Consider the following 22,618-nt stretch of genomic DNA (forward strand, 5'->3'; position numbering starts at 1 on the left):
AACACACACACACACACACACAGAGAGAGAGAGAGAGAGAGAGAGAGAGAGAGAGAGAGAGAGAATGTGCCTGATACATTGGAGAAACAGGGCCAGATTTGGCAGTGCACAAATCCCAGAATGCCCAAGAAGATGGGAAGCAGAGACAGGACTCTCAGGCTCTCTAGGCTGCAGTACACAGCGCACCTGTAGAAGAAAGAAGAGAGAACATGTCTTAGAAGGTGAAAGGAGAGAACTGACCCCTGGAAGTTTTCCCTTGAGTTCCACATGTGTGCCTGGCATGCATACGCCTGCCCCCACCGCAAACAAATACTCATGTACCCAACCAGTCAATCAATCAATAAATTGGAGAAGAGGATGGGAGTGATGTCTTATTTAAAAAATATCAAATAAGAACTTATTTTGATTTTTTAAAAAAGTACAAATTCTGTAGCTGGTAAACACTGTAACTGCAAATGACAACTTCTTTCAATAATGACGGAAGGGCCACACAGAAGATCAGGATAGAATCAAAGGGGAAGAGCACTCCAGGTCAGCTGGACCTAGCAGGCATCGTGGAGACTGCTCTGCAGCAGCAGCAGCTTCCCAGGTACCCAAACAGGACAGATGCTAGGTTATCTCTGAAAGCACGAATCATGAACTTGCAAGGATTTAAATCCTACCGAGTGTGTCATGTAACCTTACAGAAGTCAGAAATCATAATGGAAGGGACTTCGGAGAGCAGATGCATAGCCATGGTTTCTAAGCAGCACACTGTCAGCCAGTGAGCCACAGAAAAATAAAATGATAAAATAGCACCTTTTTTGTTTATTTTTGAGACAGTCTTATGTAGCTCAGGATAGCCTTGAACTCACGATGTAGCTGACGATGACCTTTGACTCCAGATCCTCATGCATCCACATCCCGAGAGCTGGGATCACAGGTGTGTGGCACCATACCCTGGCTTCAAGCTTAGTATTTTGTGCTATGCAAGCTCTACTGAGTGCAGCCTTCACCTCTCCAACAATCATAGATACATGAGAAGAGAAACACAACAAAATAAGATGAGTATACTGATGCTATACACACTTCCACTTTAAAAAAGGAGGCTGGGGGCTGAAGACACCTCAACGGTCAGGAGGGCATGCATACCTCTCTCTGGGAGGATCCAAGCTTAGTGAGCTAAGGGCTAGCCAAGACCCTGTTTAGTTCTCAGCACCCACGTCTGACAAGAGTACCTTGTGCATCACTAATGGAGAAGTAAAGTAGGTCAGCTTTTTGCAGAACAGTCCACGGGGCTTCTGGAAGCTGGACATAGAGTTTCTGCTTGACCCAGGGATTCTGGTCTTGGGTCTGCACCCAAGGCAGATAGAAGCAGCTTCACACAGTGTTGGGAGCCAAGTCCTAGCAGAAAGTGGCTACCATCTTTGCAGCCATCTTGGGCCATATAACCTGACAAGAGACTTGTTTTTCAACAGCCTATAACAGCTGAGCACACTCTGATAAACATCTTGGTTTTCTCAGACATATCTCGTTTTGTTGTTTAGTGCCCACAGCTGTAAGGCACACGTGGTAAAGTGTCTTCAGCTGCACGCTCCTGATTGTGCTTATATACCCATGATTTTCTATCAATAAAGGTAACTTGATCAAACACCCTGTCTTGTCTCCATCCCCACTCTTTCTCTTGCAAATCCTCTTGACTGACTCACGGACCAGGGCACCTGGCGCCTAACGTGGGGCAGGGAGAATGAGAGACCCAGTGAAGGACATTACTAGAAGAAAGGTCTACTGAAAATTTAAAAGGGAACCTGCTGCACTGAGAAAGGTAAGTCATAGTAACAAAAATGGGACAAGAAATAAGTCAGCATGAATTATACATGGAACAGATGAAAAAGGCTTTAAAGACCTGAGGACTAAAGGTGGAGATTCAGCAATTTTTGTCGTTTTTTGATTTTATTAAAGAGTTCTGTCTTTGGAGAGCCAATCTGTTCACGTGTATCAATTGTCTGTTTTTGTATTGTTGTTTGCTGTTCATGTGTGTCAATTATCTGTTTTTGTTTCATTGTTTGAATGATTGTTGTTCTGTGTTTCATGTTCAAAAGAAAAAGAAACATAGATATTCAAAATTAAAATACAAAATATGACCAAAGGATATTGATGATTTGTCAGCGTCAGACTGGGATGACCTAGAGGAAGAGGCAGCCAAATATTATGATCCTGAATGGCCCTCTTCCCAATGGCCCCTCCCTATGCACCTCCACCTCCAGATTCTCCTGCTATGGAGATAGTGGTTATAGATCCCAGAAAAAAGTTACAAGACAAAATTTCTCTCCTTAAACAACAAATAGAGAAAGAATATCAGAACTTAATTCATCAGCTACAAAAATTAAAGACAGGGAAGATGTCTTGTGAGGGCAAGGCCACCTGTGAAAATCCTGGCTCCTCATGTTCCTTAACCCAGAGTCCAAAGATAGCCCCTGTCCTCTAGCTTTAGTTCAGCCACAGATCAGCCAGAGGAGGGAGAGGCTGATGCTTTCCCTGTATCAGACACCATAGATGCTCAAGGGATTGCTTAGACACATCACACAGGGTTTAATTTTCAAATCATTAAAGAATTAAAAACTGCAGTGTCACAATATGGCACCACTGCTCCTTTTACTCTTGCAATCTTAAAATTTGCCACAGAAGAGTGGCTGACTCCTAGAGATTAGAATACTCTAGTGAGAACAGTTCTTAGTGGTGGTGACCATCTTATTTGGAAATCAGAGTATCATGAAAATTGTAAAGAGACAGCTAGGAGAAACATTCAGACAGGCAATGGTTGGTCCTTTGATGCCTTAGTAAGAAAAAGACAATTTGCTTCAAATGATGAGCAGATACAATATGACCCAGGCCTATTTGCTCAAATTCAAAACACAGCCATGAAGGCTTGGCATAAACTCCCAATAAAGGGAGACCCTGGTGCATCTTTGATAACAGTCAGACAAGAATCTGATGAATGATTTTCTGATTTTGTTCATCGATTAATGACAACAGCAGGGAGGATTTTTGGTAATGCAGAGGCAGGTGTAGATTATGTGAAACAGCTTACATATGAAAATGCCAATCTTGCCTGCCAAGCGGCCATTAGACTCTACAGGAAGAAAACAGACCTTACTGGATACATCAGATTCTGTTCTGACATAGGGCCCTCCTACCAACAGGGCTTAGCTATGGAGGCTGCCATACAAGGACAATCAGTAAGAGATTTCTTGACAAGTAGAGACAAAAGGGCCTGTTTTAAGTGTGGCAAGCCTAGACATTTTGCAAAAAATTACAAGGCAGAAAATGAGTTAATTCAGAGACAGCCCAAAAACACAGCCTGGGCTATGCCCACTTTACAAACATAGAAAGCATTGGGCTAATGAATGCAAAATCCAAGACAGATGCACAAGAAAACACCCTTTCCCATAGTCAGGAAAAGGAGAACAGGGGCCATCCTCAGGCCCCAAATTAACACAAGCTAAACCAGGCTTATGGGGCAGTCAGTTTCATACAAACAAACAACAACCCCTTTCAAAACTTAGTCAAACAACACCAAGAAGCACAGGACTAGACCTCAGTTCTGCTGTCCACACAGTATTAACCCCAGAAGTGGGACCTCAGGCCCTATCCACCAGAATGTTCAGACCGCTCTATCCAACTGTGTTTGGCCTGATAGTGGAAAGAACAAGTGCTACCATACAGGGACTACAAATTTTTCCTGGAGTTATAGACAATGATTATCAAGGTGAGATTAAAGTAATGGCCAAGGCAATCCAGAATATAGCCACTATTCCTACAGGAAGGAGGATAACTCAACTATTGTTACTTCCATTTTTTCCCCTACTAATCACAAATATAAGAGTCCTAAGAGAGGAGATCAAGGCTTTGGTTCCTCTGATACATACTGGGTACAACCTATAGTTAAACAAAAACCTATGATGACAATATGGCTGGATGAAAAGACATTCCAAGGCTTGGTTAATACAGGGGCTGATGTGACTATCATAAAACAAAGTGATTGGCCCCAACCTTAACCAATCTAAGTGATATTGGCCAAACTCAAAATCCACAACAAAGCTCTAAGGTACTGATGTGAAAAGATAAAGAAGAAAATACAGGAAATATACAACCCTATGTTATTCCAGGCCTTCCCATTAATCACTGGGGCAGAGATCTGTTATCCCAGTTGGGATTGATTATGTACAGCCCTAATGAAGTAATCATGGCTCAAATGGTAAACTCTAGATTTTCCCCAGAGAAAGGATTAGAAAAAGGTGAAGATGGGATTACTCATCCTATTGAGGCCCATAACAACACTAGAAAAAGAGACTTGGGGTATTTTTGATGGGTGCTATTGATTCAACTATACCCCTAGGGTGCTGTGCCGATCCCATCACCTGGAAGGGGGACTCGCCCATCTGGGCGAATCAGTGGTCCCTAACCACTAAAAAATTATAAGCTGCTCAGTTACTAGTGCAGGAGCAATTACAGACAGGACATTTAGAAGAGAGTAACTCCCCCTAGAATACCCCAATATTTGTCATTAAGAAAAAGTCAAAAAAGTGGAGATTGTTGCAAAACTTGAGGGCTGTCAACGCGACCATGATTCTGATGGGAGCCTTATAACCTGGGCTGCCCACACCGGTGGCCATACCTTTAGGCTATTATAAAATAGTTATAGATTTAAAGACTGTTTCTTTACTATTCCCTTGCATCCTGATGACAGAAAGTGCTTTGCTTTTAGCATTCCCACTATAAACTTTAAAGAACCCATGAAGAGATATCAGTAGAAGGTCTTGCCTCAGGGTATGGCTAACAGTCCTACCTTGTGCCAAAAGTTTGTGGCCTCCACAATAGATGACGTTAAAACCATATGAAAACAAATCTACATGGTTCATTACATGGATGATATTTTAACAACAGAAAAAGATGAAAAACGGGTGCTCCAGTGCTTTGATGATCTTAAAACAGCTTTACAGACTCAGGGTTACAAATAGCACCAGAAAAGGTACAATTACAAGATCCATATATTTATTTAAGATTTCAGATTAATGGCCCACATATTATTAATAGTAAGGCCACCTTTAAGACTGATTCCCTTAAGACACTTAATGATTTTCAGAAACTATTGGGAGACATTAATTGGCTACAACCATATTTGAAACTTACGACAGGAGATTTGAAACCTCTGTTTGATATTCTCAAAAGAGATCCTGACCCTAAGTCTGACAGGGCTCTAACAGAAGAGGGTAAAAAAGCCTTACAAAAGGTTGAGAGTGCTATTTTATCCCAATTTGTAACTCATATTAATTATTCAAGCCTTTATATTTTTTATTCTTAACACTAAATTAACTCCTACTGCAGTTTTTTGGCAAACTGCACCCATATTATGGGTTCATCTTCCCTCATCCCCTAAGAAGGTCCTTTATCCATACTATGCAGCTGTAGCTGATATGATTATGTTAGGCAGAGATAACAGTCGAAAATATTTTGGAAAAGATTCTGATGTCATAGTACAACCCTATACAAGGCATCAGGTTGATTGGCTTATGCAGAGTTCTGAAGTCTGGCCTATCGCATTTGGTGGTCAATTAGATAATCATTATCCACCAGACAAATTGGTTCAGTTTTGTAATCGCCATGCATTTGTTTTTTCCATCTTGTACTGCGCATACACCTATAAAGGAAACATTGCTAGTTTTCACTAATGGTTCCTCATCAAGAACAGCTGCTTATGCCTTTAAAGATCAAGTAATCTCCTTTGCTACATCATCTGTGTCAGCTCAATTGGTTGAATTACATGCTGGTATTGCTGTGTTTCAAACATTTTCGAATCAAACCATTAATATTTACACAGATAGCTCATATTTAGCTCAGTGTATCCCTCTGCTAGAAACTGCTGCACAAATAAAACATTCCTCAAAAACAGCTGATTTGTTTTTACAGTGCCAACAATTAATTTTGAAGAAAAAGTGTAAATTTTTTTTTTTTTTTTTTTGGTTTTTCGAGACAGGGTTTCTCTGTGTAGTCCTGGCTGTCCTGGAACTCACTCTGTAGACCAGGCTGGCCTCAAACTCAGAAATCCACCTGCCTCTGCCTCCCAAGTGCTGGGATTAAAGGCGTGTGCCACCACCACCCAGCGTGTAAATTCTTTATAGGACACCTGAGAGCCCACACAGGACTACCAGGTCCTCTCTCTGAGGGAAACATCAAGACAAATCTAGTCACTCATGTAGCCGCAGTGACTTTATCAGATCTGCCATCTAACTTGGATCAGGCCATAAAGGCTCATGAGTTACATCACCTTAATTCTCACGCTTTAAAGATCATGTTTAAAATGACCAGAGAACAAGCTAGACAAATTGTCAAACAATGTCAATCATGTGTTACACTTTTACCAGTTCCTCACTTGGGCATAAATCCAAAGGGTCTGATACCAAACAGTCTCTGACAAATAGATGTTACTCATTATAATAAATTTGAAGCCGGGCTGTGGTGGCGCACGCCTTTAATCCCAGCACTTGGGAGGCAGAGGCAGGCGGATTTCTGAGGTCGAGGCCAGCCTGGTCTACAGAGTGAGTTCCAAGACATCCAGGGCTATACAGAAAAACCCTGTCTCAAAAAACCCAAATAAATAAATAAATAAATAAATAAATTTATTTATTTGAAAATCAAAAATATATACATGTACGAGTAGATACATAAAGTGGTTTCATTTATGCCACATTACAATCTGGAGAAATAAGCAAGCATGTGATCACTCATATGCTTGCTACAATTGCTGTATTGGGTGTGCCTAAACAGGTAAAGACTGACAATGGCCCAGGCTATACAAGCTCCAGTTTCTGCCAATTCTGTGAAAAATTGGGAATACTACATAAAACGGGTATCCCATATAATCCACAGGGCCAAGGTATGATAGAAAGGGCACATCAAACCATTAAATGTCAATTTGAAAAAATTAAAAAAGGGGAATGGTACCCTACCAAGGGATCCCCCAGAAATATCCTTCATCACATGCTTTTTGTCTTCAATTTTTAAACTTTGGATTCTGAAGGAAAATTTGCTGCAGATAGGTTTTGGCATCCTGATACCAAAAGAATTTTGTAATAGTCCTCTGGAAAGACCCATTAACTGGAACCTGGAATGGGCCAGATCCAGTGCTTATCTGGGGAAAGGTTCTGTCTGCATACATTCCCAAACAGCAGATGCCACATGCTGGCTGCCAGAGAGACTGATTAAACAAATAGACAATAATAACAAATCCAGGAAGGAGAAGCCCCCTGAGAACCCTATTTGTTATTTGCAGAAAACATGAAGCTCTTTCACAATTGTCTTCAAACCAGACAGATCAATCAGTATATGCCATATAACCTGATTTAGAAAGTCCTCAGTGCTGAAAGAGACATCATCACCAGCACCTCCAAGATGGCTCCATTGAACTCTTGGACCCAGGAGAGAACCCATTACCACAGTTACTGTGGCTGTCTTTTTGAGTTTGGGATTGACTGGGGCAGGGATGGGGATTTCCTTGATTGTTTTGTAAAATCAAAGCTATGATCAGCTCTGTATTTCTATACATTTCGATTTACAAAGAATAAAATCTGCTATATTGCATTTGTAAAATTCATTATCCTCCTTAGCTGAAATAGTGCTACGAAATAGAAGAGGCTTAGACTTTTTACTCCTCCAACAGAGGGTGTTGTGTGCTGCCCTTAAAGAAGAGTGTTGTTTTTATACCAACCATTCAGGCATTGTTAATTTTCTTGTCTCTCAGGCCCATACTGTTCAACAAACTGATGGCTTCTGTATGACAATAGATAGATGCTATTCAAATGAAACCCATACAGGTCCGTTATTACAGGCTAGAAGTAGGGGATTCTAAAACCTCTGGCATCCAGACTGACAAGGATTAACCCCTAACTTAAGTGCTAAGCCAGATAGTCAATGATGGGTAAGAGAATACCTCAAGACCCTTGCCCCTAACTGGGAGGCTCACCATCCTAAAACAGGAACTCAACCAAATGGCTGTTGAATATTCAAAGACGGGAAAGGGAGGCTGTTCCAACCTAAGACAGTCACGGTTTCCATAAGTTTTCCCAGCCTTCCCTTTTGAAAAAATTAAAATGGGGGACCTGTTGGGAACCAAGTCCTAGCAGAAAATGGCTATCATCTTTGCAACTATCTCGGGCCATATAACCTGATAAGAGACTTGTTTTTCAGCAGCCTACAACAGCTGAGCACATTCTGATAAACATCTTGCTTTTCTCAGACATATCCTGTTTTGTTTAGTGCCCACAGCTGCAAGGCACACGTGGTATAGTGTCTTCAGCTGCACTCTCCTGATTATGCTTTTATATACCCATGATTTTCTATCAATAAAGGGGACTTGAGCAGACACCCTGTCTTGTCTCCATTCTTTGCATCCCTTGCCCATCCATCCCCACTCTCTTGCAAACCCTGTTGACTGACTCTTGGACTAGGTCAACACAGTGTCCAGATTGGTTCACAGGGAGCTGTTTATAGTAGCCAAAAGGAACCTGATGTCACCTTTTTTTTGGTTGTTGTTGTTGTTGTTAATTCTAGTCATTATTATTATCATTATTTTTTGGTTGTTTTGGCTAGAGGTTTGTCAAGCTTGTTAATCTTTCAAAAGAAGCAACTTTTTGACTGATGGGTTCTATGTAACATTCTTCACTCTCCAGCTCATCAATTTCTGCCTCAGTTTGTTGATTTTTATAAGCTCAGTACCAAACCTATAAACGTTCCTCTCAGAACTGCCTTAGCTGTAATCCCAAATGGTCTGGAAAGTATCGGGCTGGACTAAAACTCACAGAGATCCTCCTGCCTCTGCTTTCCAAGTGCTGGGATTCAAGTTGTGTGCCACCATACCTGGCCTGATTCTAAGAAATGTTACATTTCCGATTTCTTCCAAGGTCCACTGAGGTCATTGGAAAGTTCAGTCTCTTAAGTATTTGGATAATTCCTGTGGCTTCTCTTGCTACTGATTTCTAGTTTTATCCCACTATGATATGATAAGGATACAATATGTTGTTTTGTTCAGTGGAATGAATGTGAAATGTGTCCCACGGGGTCTGGGGCGGGTGTCCTGCAGAGGGCGCCATGGACACTCACACATATTTCTCATCCTGTTTTTCCTCTGATTTTCCTGTGTCCCATCTAAACTACCTTCCTAGAGGCTCCCTTTGAAAGAGCTCAGACTGAGACCCTGTTTTCTGCCTGTGCATCTGTGAGTATGGGTGTGTGAATGTTCAGCTTCATGAGTATGTGGGAGCTAAATCATGAATGCCTGCACATTTGCACTTCTCCTGCTGAGAGCCTGCATGTGCACACACATGTGCTCTTGTGTAAGCTGCTAGTCTCTGGAGTACAAGCATTGGCGGCATGCTGCATGTCCAAGGCTGATCACATATCTACACTCATTACATGGGCATAAGTGGCTCTCAGGTCTGCTTAAGGTGTGCCTGGGCAGAAGCATGTACCACTGAGGTCAGAGATCCTTACAGAGGCCCTTCATGGCTCTTTGATGATCAAAAGTCTTCGGTCAGGTGGTGCCTGGGAGATGGGCAGGGTGTACAGTGTAGTGACAACCTGTGGCCTGCCCCCTTTTCCTCATTGATGCCTCTGTGGAGACAGTCTAGTCTCAGATGAGTGTATTCCCTGAGGAGAGGCAGCCTGAAGCAGCTGTCAGCACTCCTGAGATGGTGAACATCTGTGGTACCTGTCAGCAGCCACTGCATAGCTGTCTTGGTGACAGGTGCCAGTGGCAGGGGGAGAAACCAGCTCTTCTTGGGCTCAGGGTTCTTGTACCGGTGCTGCCTATTGATCTGCCTACATGGAAGGGTGAGCCGGGCCCTGTGCATTGAGAGCAGGGCCTAACCCCTGGGTTTGTTTCACTAGATTTAATTCTGGTCTTACTGTCTACAGGGCCTGTGTCTGTTCTTTGCTGGAGTTCTACAGACTGCTTGGCTTGCCTGGGTTCCCTGGTCCTGCAGCCCCAAGGTGTTGTCTTCTGTCCACTCGATGGCTCACTGGTGAGCTCACTGTTTTTAGTGCCTGGGCCCAATCTTCAGGCCTCCTGCCCTGCTTCACCCAGGAGGTCGTTTCCCTCCCTCCCCATAGTACTTCTATCATGTACATTAGTTCCAATGAAGGAGAATTCGACCCTTTGCCTCTCAACCCAGATGTCTGTAACCTGAAGAAGGAGATCTGGTGGGCTTTAGGCCCCCTCATCCAAGGGCACCAGGGTCAGAGTTGAACAGTACAGGATCTGGATCCCAGAAAGGGGACTCTGTAGTTGTTAAAATTCGATTCCAGCTGGTGATCAGGAGTGAAGCTTTAAAAAACAGAGCCCAGAGTGGGCCTACTTCCCAAGATAAAGGGCCAGCTACCACAGAACAGATTGCCAGAATGCTGTCTGTCCCAGAGAGAGAGAGAGTACAAAAGTCAGGACATGGTGGCAGTCCAGCAGGAGCTGGATCACAGACTCATCCGTCTCACTGAACCACTAGTCCCAAATAAACCAGAGCCTCTAGACCTGGGTTCAAAACCTGAACCTCTAACCAATATGCTGTGTGATTAAGCACGTCACCGCACCTCTCTGAACCTCAGTACCCATCATTTTCATATGAGAACCTCAGTAGTCACTTGAAGGAGGGGTACTCTTGGGAAGAGCCTAGACCGAGTGGGGACACAGCAAGCAGCAGCTTCCATCTTGGGGGAAAGAAAGCCATCATTGTACCCACTGGGGCTGCCTGAGACACACTGGGGAAGCAGAAGCATTGCCTAGTTCTCTGGGATAGTGGCTGAGGGCCCTTGTTGGTCCCTGGTTATGAGTTAGTCTCTGTAAAGCACCCTGCCACAGGGTCTGGCTCATGGTGAGTGTTACACATCTGGAATCATGCTCATACTGAAGCAACATCTGGGCATTCACTGTCAGGTTTTATGTCAGCTATCCAGGGCATCTGGAAATGGTAAGCTGGGCACATCTTGTCCCTGAGAATCTAGAGCCCAGTCTAGGGTGGCAGAGGGGAGACAGAAGAACTCACTGACTCGTACCAAATCCAAACATCACAAGTCAAGGTCAGGTGGAGACAGGCAGAGAGGTTTCTGAATGGGAGGCTGATGCCAGGAAATGTAGTGAAGGTGAGCTGATCTGTGGGCATTCCCCGTGCCCGGGCAATCTGTCTTGCCTACATAGTCCCATTTAAAGCTCAAAACAGCAGTTATAGAGACTTCTTGTGGAGCAAGTGGACTTTGCCACCAGACAGAAGAGCTGGTAAGGGTGAGTGAGCCCAAACTCTGTGAAACTCAGAATTGAGAACGATAGGAGGGGGGCCAACTCCCTGTCTAACTCTGCCTGCTCTGGAACATGTAACCATGACACCCCACGGAGGGGACCATGACAATCAGCCATGTAGGGGAAACACCTAGAGTCTTTCCTCATGCAAACAGAGCATCACTAGGATCTCAAACTGAGCCAATGAGAATGGATCCCACCCTACTCCTCAACGTTTATAAAGCCCCCATCCACATGGAATAAACGGCACAAGTTATTTCATGAAGAGTCATCTAAGAGCGACTGTTTTACTGAGCTGCAACACCCTGGGGAAGAGTTTTCTCTCCAGAAGCATTTATTGCTGAACCTTGAACCCGCCTGGCAGGCTGGGCTCATGCCCCTGCCACCTCTGATGCTGTCACCTGCTGCCAGCTGCAGCTGCCCTGCCCCAGCCACTGACATTGCTGCTGCCACAGTAGCAGGCTAGACCTGGGACACCAGGTACCTGCTCTGTGCAGGCTTTCCTTCTGAGAGCTGTAACACTTTGGCTGTCTCTGGCTGGACCAGAGGGTTCTGCAGAAAATGACAACTTCCAGTCCCATTTTATGAATGCAGAAACTGAGCCCAGAGAGATGTGTGATGGCTAACCTTCACTGTCAACTTGATAGGATTTAGAGTCACCATGGCAACAAATCTGCAGGAATGACTCTCAGGGGTTTTCTAGACTGTCTTAACAGGCACGGGGACCCACCCTAAATATGGACCACACCATTCTATCTAGAGCTTAGATTAAATGAAAAGGACAAAGCAAGCTGAGAACCAACATCCATCCCTTGCTTCCTTCTGCAGATGCAATGTGACCTGCCACCTCATTCCCACGGCAAACCTTCCAGGCCATGACAGGATGGGGATGGAAAGAGGCAGTGGGGAGCCTGACCAGGAGATGGCGCCAGTGTTACTGACTTTAAACAACAAACGAGCTGGACAAAGTGGCCGGGCTTCTGCTGGATTAGGACCAGAACGCTCAGCATGAGAAATAGCCAGGGCTCGGGCCATTAGCCTTATCAAAAAGCTGATTGCTCTTAGCAAAGTATTTAATACGGTTTCCTGCTATTAGGGCCCAAACCTGGACTAGCAAGATATTAATTCTGCAGATAATCATTGAGAGGGGAGGACCATATTTTAATATATGGCAACAGGCAAGCTATTGTCATTTTTCCTTTCTATCTTGATTGCCGGCTACCCAATTAGAGCTGGCTTTCCATGCCCCTTCCTGGAGGGAGGGAGATAAGGCTTAATGTCCTCGAACAAGATCTATCGGCTGTGACGAGAGGCCCATAAATATTAATAAATCTATAATTAGTCCTGTGGAAAGGGGTATCCATCCATGAGGAGGTTCCACCCATTCATGACAAAAAAAACACTTTTGCTGCGAAAGCAAGACTTTTCTCTCCCAAATGCCAGGCTCTTTGTTCCAGAAGGAAGCAGCCTTTAAATGGTCCAGACCCTGATATGTGTCTGCTTTGAGACAGACCCCAAGAACAGCCAGGGTTTCTGCAGCGGTCTCTAGGAGGGAGGCTTAGCCTAGGTGGTGATAGGAGAAGACTGGGGACCCAGTAACACTTTCTTACGTTATTTTAAGTTTTTAAAACCTTTTTATTGATTCTTTGTGAGGTTCACTTCATGTACCCCAATCCCACTCATTTTCCCATCCCTTCATATCCACCCTCTGCCCTCCTAACCCCCCCCAAAAGGAAATTTAAAAAAAAGAAAAAGAAACAACAACAACCAAAATCATCTCGCTGTAGAAGTTACAGGATGTCCCTAAGTATTATCCAAACATCTATTATCCAAACATCTTTACTTGCAAATGTTCATTGCAATGAGTCATTGGTCTGGCTCAGGGCCTCTGGCTTCTGCTACACCATCAATACAACACAGGATGCTCACCAGGACTCCTCTCAGATATCCTGTTGTTGCCCTGTGTCATGGAGATCCTGCAGCCTTGGATCTGCAAGACCGGCTCCTTCATGAGCTCCAGCAGTTCATAGATGGAGAAGATGATGGGGTGGGCTCTGGATCACAGCTCTGGATCTGGGCCTGGATGGTAGCTGAGTTGGTCAGTCTGCCAGCTCTCTCATACACACATCACCTGGGCCATCTCTCCAGCACTCTTCAGGGGAGGGGCAGTGGGGCCATGTGGGGGAATCTCTCCTGTAGCATGGCCTGTGAGGGCTGGGGACAGCTTTCTCTCACACAGCTCACACCCTCGAGTCAGCTCACCCACACTCCTGCCACTGCTCTCCCCAGTACTGCACCCATCAAGAGGCATGGCCATCTCTCCCCTGCCCATGCTACTACATGGACAGTGAGGAGCGCAACCAACTCTGTTCAGACCCCCGATCCCCTACATCTTCAAGGCCCCAAGTGGCAACCCAGACCAAGACTATCCACACAGCTTTTGGTGGTAACATGGACCACAGACCCATGCTGCTGCAGGGCAATGGACCCAGACATGGCTTTCGATGGCACCATGGGCTGGGACTTCACCATGGCCTTAGAGGGCAGTGCAGGCTACTCACCACCCTCATGTCTCCAGTTCTGCCCCTCTTCATGGTGCTTAAGCCCTTCTGCTTCTCTTTCTCTCCCATCTCTCTACCACATACTTGTGCACTGCAGCAGCTCTCATAGCAAACAGACCTCTGGGTGTACCCGCCCCACCCGGGATGGCAGACAGACTCCACCATTATTTTAATTTTTAACTGAAACTATTTTGAGTTATTTCATTCAAAGTCACCTGAAAGAGCATATAAAATTTGAGAGGCCAATTCACTAGTGAAGGGGCTTAAAGTTACCCACCCATAGGAATACAGATAGCTGGTTTAAAGATTTGTGTGTGTGGCCAGACATGTGGAACACGCCTTTAGTCCTAGCACTTGAGAGGCGGAGACAAGAGGATCCCTAGTCTTCAAAGCCAACTTGGGCTATACAGTGAGTTCCAGGCTAGTCAGGGCTACACAGTAAGACACTGGTCCATCACCCTTCCCCCAAATTGTGTGTATGCATGATGTACATGTGTGTTTGTGTATGTGCACTGGTGTGTGCATAGGTGTGTGTGTGTGTGTGTGTGTGTGTGTGTGTGTGTGTGTATGTATATGTAGAGGCCAGAGACTGACATCTGACATATCTTCCTATATCACATTCCATATTATTCTGGAGACAGGGTCTCTCACTGGACCTGGGGCTCACCCACTCAGCTAGACTTGCTGGCCAACTAATGATCTTCAAGTGTCTTCCAATCTCACCTCCCCAGTTCTGGGCTCAGCTTTTATGTGGGTGCTGGGGACCTGAATACAGGTCCTCATGTGTGGTAGGTACTTGCCCCACTGAGCTATCTTCCTGGCGCTACTGTGAAATGTTTTTATTACTGTGTTTATAGCTTTGTTTGGGATAGTAATGTGGAATGCCTAGTGTGGTGGTCAGGGTTCTGTAGAGCAGCAGAACTTATAGAATGAATCTCTCTTGTCTCGTCTATCTATCTATCTATCTATCTATCATCTATCTATCTATCTATTTATCTATATCTATGAAGGGGATTTGTTAAAATGAAATGATTTTACAGGCTAGCTAATCCATCAATGACTGGCTATGAGTGGAAAGTCCAAGTGCCCAGTAGTTGTTCGGCTCACATGGCTGGATGTCTCAAGCTGGTCTTCAGTATTCACTGGAATCCTGAAGACGTCGTCTCTAAGGCCAGTGAAGGAATGGATTTGCCAGTGCAATGAGAGCAAGCAGGCAGAGAGCAAAAGCTTCCTCCCTTTATGTCATTAGATAGGCTTCCAGCAGAAAGCATGGCCCAGTATAGAGGTGGCTTTTCCCAGCTCAAAAAAATCTGTATTAAACGTGTGTCACACCTCAAAGATCTGGATTAGAAATAGACCTTCCCATTTCAAATTAAGCAAAAATCTCTCACAAGTGTGCATTCCATTTTGAGTTTTAGTTAATTGCAGATGTAGTCAAGTTGACAACCAAGAATAACCATCTCTCCTGATCCTCAGCCTTAGATGCTGTCAAGAAGTTCTGGACCTTTAAGAGCTGGGGCCTTAGGGTGGAGGATGGGGAGGGGGTGCAAGGAGGATGACAAGCATTGGAGGGCTGATGAAGAGAACTGTGGAGCCAGGCTCTCTCTTTTTTCCTGCCTCACCCTGACTAGATGCTGCCTCCCAAGATGTCTGAAGATAATGAGTCTGTGATTATTTACCACAGGAACCAAAATGACTCTTTCTCTTCATAAATGCTCTCAGGCACCAACTCAGTGACAGGAGCTAATCAAAACAAGCACACATCAAGTGAAAAACACACCTCCTCACAGGTTCGGCTCCACAGCTTCTGACACCCTGGAGACCATCACCAGGGAGATGGGCACTGTTCCCACCAGACCAGAAACTCCTGGGACCTGTCTAGTTCACATCACCATGGTGTCAACTATTCTGTCCTCCAGGGCTACAGATGCCATCTGCCTATCTTTGAACCTCGTAGACAGACTCAGAATGAACTTCCGGCTCTGTCTCCCGTCACTCCTCATTATGTCCTGACACCATGGCGAAGTGTCCATCTTAGAGCAAATGCTCCTTTTCTTTCTTATCTTGAGAGTGACACTTGTCATTGTAGAAATGACATAAAGCACAAGTGAACAGAAAATGGTGGCCATCACCTTTGCACCCGTGCCTCATCTTATGTATTTAAAAGGATTTAGTTTGTTTTTAAGCTTGTGAGTATGAATGTGCACCCTTGAGTAAAGGTACCCTGGGGACAGGAGAGAGCATTGGATCTCCTGAGCTGGAGTTACAGGCAGTTGGGAATCACCCAAAAGGGGTGCTGGGAACCTAGCTCAAGTCCTCTGTAAGAACAGTATGTTAATGAAATAACATTTCCTTAAATGAAAGCTATTTCACTGGCCCCCTGAACCTGAGTGGTTCAAAGACTCTCCATATTAAATTTATATTTGTTTGTTTTTGAGACAGGGTTTCTCTGTGTAGCTCTGGGTGTCCTAGAACTGGCTCTATAGACCAGGCTGGCCTTACATTCAGAGATCCACCTGCCTCTGCCTCCTGAGCGCTGGAATTAAAGGCATGCACCACCACCACCTGGCTCACATTAAAATTTTAATTAATTAATTAATTAACTAGTAAGTAGGTGGCCAAATAGGGAAGTTTGGAAAAGAAACTTGATTACAGTTGACAGAAGCCTGACCTCAACTGGCTTGAGAAAATTTAATTTATTGGTTCTAGTATCAGTTCTTTTCACTGTCTCCAAGGTTTCTATAGCAACCTCAGACTGGATTGCTAGGGTTTCATGGCCTTCCTTGGACCACTTGGTATGGCTAGGCTGACAGAGATCTCCGAGTGGGCAACGCCTGAGTTGGCGGAGGCAGCATGGGTATTTCCTTCCTTCTTCATAGTCAGAAAATCAAGAGGTCAGGGCTCCCTCAAAACCAGACAAAAGAAGGCAGAAGGGACTGTTCTAAGGGGAGCCTGTCCTGCCCATGGAGACAACCAGCAAGAGTAAAAAGGGAATGGATGCTGTGTGTCTGCTCTGTAGGGCAGGACACATATCCTGCCCTTCCTTACTCAGCCACGGTTTCCAGTCTTCTTTTGTGCACCCCCATCTCCATACTTTTTCAAGGTCTAAAAGACTTTAGGACCCAGAAAATGAGACATGATCTAGAGAAGAAAAATCTCAACAATCTAGTCAGAACAAGCAGAGCTCCTGGGTAGACCAAGCCAGCCTCCTGCTGGGTCCCCGGCATCCAATCTAGGACTGGACACAAAGATAGTGACGTCAGATGCTGTTTAAATGAAGGCCGGCATTCTGTTACTGAGCCAATCCCAGTCCTCTGGATGTCTATATCTTGCTGTCACCTTCTAGGGTATTATTTTGATTCCCATTGTAACTGATGTGCTTTTATTTATGTCACAATTCATTTACTATCGAGTGTCTTAGGTGCCCAGGAGATAGAAACTCCCTCTCACTTAGAATGGAGGCTCTAGTGCACGGGGATACTGAGGTACTCATATAAATGGAGCAGGTGTGTACTGGGGTTTGATGGGAGGCTCTCTGGATCTTTAGCTGAAAAGAGTCCAGAATAGTGGGGAGGGGTAGCCCGAGCTCTCAAACAAACTAGTCAGAAGGAAAGGGAGCGCAATCAGTGTTTCTCCCAGCCCTTGATGGTCATCCAGTGCATGCGGCAGCCTGGCCCTCCCTCTCCCTGGCTCCTCCAAGCCGCCTTAGCTCTCTCTGCTGGTGCCGTGATTGACACAGTAATTGGTGTGCAGGCTGGGGGCTAATTGAAGTGGGCTGTGGATTGTGGTGGGCTGTAGCCCTGGAGGAGGTGGGGATGGGGCCACAGGCTTAGTCCCCTCCTGGGCTGTGCTGCGATGGTGTGGTGGTGGTGACTGCCTCCTTCTTCCATATGGAAGAATCTCTAGAACTAGGGAGGACCTTCGGGCTCCCTAATGAGACAGACAGACCACTCCTGAATCAGGTGGAACCCCTGCTGGTGCTGGAGTCCTGGCGAGGGAGGGGAAGTAGTGCCTCTATTTGTCCTTGTCACTTACAGGGCCTGGGGCCCTTGGCAAATAAATTCTCTATTTGGAGCCTGGTTCAGGTTCCTTGATTTTTTTTTTTTTTTCCGTTCATTCCTTCCAAGTTCAATGCCGGATTACAGCATGCCTTACAGGTTTGAGATCGGAGTGTCGTGGGAATAAGATGAAGTCCAAATGTCTCGAAGCTAAGGGCCAGAGGGAGACGCCCACATCAGCATATACTCTCACAATAGGGTGGGAGCACTGGGAAGGGAAGCTCAGAGCAGTGGGAGCAGGTTGTGCCTGTGTGAGGAGGGCAGGAAAGCAGGCAGGTACCATGTTTAGCCTGCACACTGAGCCAGGGCCGGTATATGCAGGTCTAACCCTTCATCACCTCTGCCTTCTGTATATCATCCTGGTAGATGATATACAGAAGCCTTTGGTTTTGAGCCTTGGTTTTGAGCCACCACCAGAGGCGATATCGAAGTCTTCTGCACAGCAAGATATGGTCAGGGCATGGGCAGGAAAGCAGGCCCTGCTGGTGACAGGTATGGGGACAGTAACACATAGTCCCTAATGCTTTGCAGTGTAGCACAGAAAAGGGCCTGGCCTGGCACACAAGAGGTGGCTTGAACCCATCTTAGCTCAAAGGCAATTTGTGGGAAAGGCCAGGCAGGGCAACAGCTCTACTTGTTATGAGACTAGTTCCAGAAGCCGTGGCCACAGCGGTGAATCCAGTTATCTATCCTAGCTGGCCATGCACAGAGTTGAGGCCTTGGGGTTTGCAGTCAGCTAAAGGAAGTGATGGGGTTATGGCTTGGATCCAGGGCAGATGTCAACCACCTCAGCTGTTAGCTTGGTCCTCAGATGAAAGGATACTAACAGACAAATGGAGATGCTAAGAAAACACAGGCAGGATGCCAGCTACAAACACGGATCTTGTTATGACCCACACCCGGGTTGCTGATAGAAGGAGATCAGAGCTCAAAACAGAAACAAATTAGGGTGCACTGTTCCTCGAAGTCAAACTAGTTTTCCCAGTGAGGCCTCCGGCCCAGAAACTGCCTTTGCTGGGTGCTCAGAGCAGCAGAATTGGGTGATGAAGAGGATGCATGTGGTTTCCAGGGAACCAGGTATCAGATTCACTCTCTTTTGCTTGAAAACTAGTCTAAGACAGTTACAGAAGTAACACAGACACACACGCACAAGCACATGCACAAGCACATGCACACGCACATGCACACGCACGCACACATGCACACGGTATAATACTCACTACTGAGTAGTGGAATTGAGAAGCCCTTCCCCCTGTCCCCAGGCTCCCAGTCCCCCTTTCACCAATAATTCATTGTTTATTCTGGCCTGGCAATGCACGGCTTCGCCATCAGTCGCGACCTAGAGTTACCTGGGAAGAGGGAGCTTTGGTTGAGGAATTGCCTCATCGTACTGGTCTCTGGGCAACTCTGTAAAAGAATTTCTTGATTTATGATTGATGTGGGAGGGCCTAGCCCTTTGTGGCTGGAGCCAACTTTGGGTAGGTGGTCCTGGGCTGTGGAGGAGGTAGCTGCGTGAGTCTCCTGGAGTTAACCAGGAAGCAGCCATCCTCCATGGTCTCTGCTTCAGTTCTTGCCTCCTGAGCCCTTCCTTGGATCCCTGTCTTTGTTTCTCTTGATGATAGTCTGTAACATGTAAGCCAAATGAATCCTTTACCCCCAAGTTGCTTCTGGTCAGTGGTCTATCACAGAGCTAGAAAGCAAGGTAGAAAAATGTATGAATCCTGCCTAAAGGAGCCCAGATATTCTCTTATCCACCCAACCGTGTGTGTGTGTGTGTGTGTGTGTGTGTGTGTGTGTGTGTGTACACACATGTAGGTGTTCGGGTGTGTTGGTTGGATGTAGAGGTCAGAGTGGGTGCCTGCCTTCATTGATTCCCTGTCACATCTTCCTGAGACAGATTCTCTCACTGAACTGGGAGCCGGGCAGCCTTTGGACTCTGGAGATCTGCCTATCCACCACCCCACCTCACCCCAGTCACAGCACTGGGATTTCAGATGTGCACTGCCATGACTGCTATCCCTCCCCGCCTATCTTAGTACCTCAGAGCTATTTAAAGTCCTTTCTGAGTAGTGATCACTAGGCTAGGGAGATGGCTCGGCGAGTGAAGTGCATGGGGAAGTCAGTTTGCCTCTCAGTGCTCGCCTGAGACTCAGGGTGGTGGTAAGTATCTGTGATATCAGTGTTAACAGGAGAATTTCTGTGACTTGTTGGCCAGAGAGTCTAGCCAGTCAGCAAATTTCAGGTTCAGTGGTCAGGAGCCCTGGCTATTCTTCCAGAGGACCTGAGTTCAATTCCCAGCACTCACACAGTGGCTTGAAGCCATCTGTAACTCCAGTTGCAGGAGATCTGATGCCCTCCTCTGGCCTCCACAGGCACTGCACACACATACATGCAGATAAGACTCCCATACACAGAAAATAAAAACAAATAAATCTTAAGATAAGGTGGGAAGATCTTGAGAAAGACAATTGATAAACATCTCTGGCCTCCACACATGCATGTATGCATGTAGAGGCACACAGACTCATTCTTGCACACGCACACACACACACACACACACACACACACACACACACGAAAAACTAAAGTCATGACAGCTACTGTTTGCAAAGCTACTTTCTAAGCCTGTCGCTGAGCATTCCTGATGAGTCCCCTGGGGGAGGGGTCCCCATCAGCTCTGTTTTGCTGTAAGGAAAACAAAACACAGAGATGCTAGGTCCACATGCCAGGCAGTAGAGGATGCCCCCAGGCCTCTGTCCCATTTCCCACTCAGGATTCCAAAGGTTATCAGTATAAAGATCCTGGCTATATCCCAAGGACACTGATCAGGCCTTAGCCAGTGGAGCAAGCTGGCAGTGCAGGAGGCAGCCATTTTGGTGATGACAACCTTCAGCTAGTGGTCCAGGCCTATTGCCCTCTAAGACAAGTGCTGAGCCTATGGCGCTCTCTCTGGAACCTCAGGCATGAGCTCCAGGGCCTATGACAGTGGTCTACCCAGTCCTGACTTCTTTTCCTCATTGGTCTTATGTCCCCACACTTTTACTTGGCTGGGATCACCTCCTAGAGTGCCCAGGAGATGACACATGTCGTCTACAAAGTTCATGCCTGAGAACTGTACATCCAGTTACCAGGGGGAGGAATGTAGAAAAATCGCTTGTTTTAAATTAGTTTATAATTTTTGTATTGAGCTGTGTCTTAGTTAGGGTTTTACTGCTATGAACAGACATCATGACCAAGGCAACTTTTATAAGGACAACATTTAATTGGGGCTGGCTTACAGGTTCAGAAGTTCAGTCCATTATCATCAAGGCAGAAGCATGGCAACATCCAGGCAGGCGTGGTGCAGGAGAAGCTGAGAGTTCTACATCTTCATCTGAAGGCTGCTAGCAGCCTAGGCAGCTAGGACTAGGGTATCAAAGCCCACTCCCACAGTGACACACCTACTCCAACAAGGTCACACCTCCAAATAGTGCCACTCCCTGGGCCAAGCATATATAAACCATCACAGGCTGCATTCATAACTATTTTTGGTCACAGGGGTTGGGCACACCTGTTGGCTTCAGGAGGTGAGATTCCCCTCTACCTGGAAGACACACAGGCTGTTTCTGACCCTGGCACTTGGTGCAACTTCCCAGCACCCTGCCTAGAACACCCCCCCCCCCCCATTTCTGCTCACCCACTTCACAGAAAAGGCCGGGCTTACACAGATTTTTATAAGGGGGGTTGTCTGACACCTATTCTCACACTTAGAACTGACCATCCCCTGGGATCACAGCAGGCTGACTTTTCTTGTGACCCCACTACCAGGAACCTTGGGAAGGAGCACACCTTCTTCCTCTCAGAAACTGCAGGTCCACCCAGGAGTCAACACAGAACTTGAGTCACTGTGACCCATCAGCCACCCCTTCTGTTTCCCGTGTTCACTGCTCTGGTCCTTCACTTTCCACTTCCTCTCCCAGGGTGACCACTTATATCTTGGCCAGCCTTTTTTCCTTTCTGGCTACCGCTCTGTCTGCCTCAGGGTCTGGCACCGCCAGGCTTGCTTCTCTGCACTGGCAGTTGCTATCTGCCTCCCTGGCTGGATGGCAGGTCCTTTGAGGCCTGCTCTGTATCATGTCGTTCATCAGTTGCTGTGCTACGCAGCACCTATTACATGGTGCATGCTAGTAAATGTTTGCAGAACGGATGAATTAATTAATCAACCTACACACATATCCCTGGGTCCCTGAATGGAGGAAAGACACAGGAACTGCTACAAATTATCCAAGATTGTCTGTTGGTGTCCCAGAGCTCAGCTCAACTGTCTTAAGCAAGAAGGGAATGTGTTTTTGGTTTTTCTTTGTTTGTTTTTAAGAATGATTTGGTTGGCTTGAGTAATTTGCAGGCATTTGTGTGCAAGTGTGGAAACTCCTCTTTTTTCAGACACCATCCATCTTTTTCTTTGTGTGTTTCTTTTGAGAAATGGTCTTGCTGGCTGCACTACAGCTCACGGATTATGTTAGGCTGGCTGGCTAGACAGCCCCAGGGACCTTTGCCTGTCTCTGCCTCCCCAGTGCTGAGATACAAGCATCCTCTGGGACACCTAGCCTTTTTACCTAGGTTCTGGGGCTCAAACACAAGTCTTCACGTTTGAATAAGAAGCATTTTACCAACGGAGTCATCTCCTTACCTCCTTA

Source organism: Arvicanthis niloticus, chromosome 2 (genome assembly GCF_011762505.2).
Source record: "Arvicanthis niloticus isolate mArvNil1 chromosome 2, mArvNil1.pat.X, whole genome shotgun sequence".
Lineage (NCBI taxonomy): Eukaryota > Metazoa > Chordata > Mammalia > Rodentia > Muridae > Arvicanthis > Arvicanthis niloticus.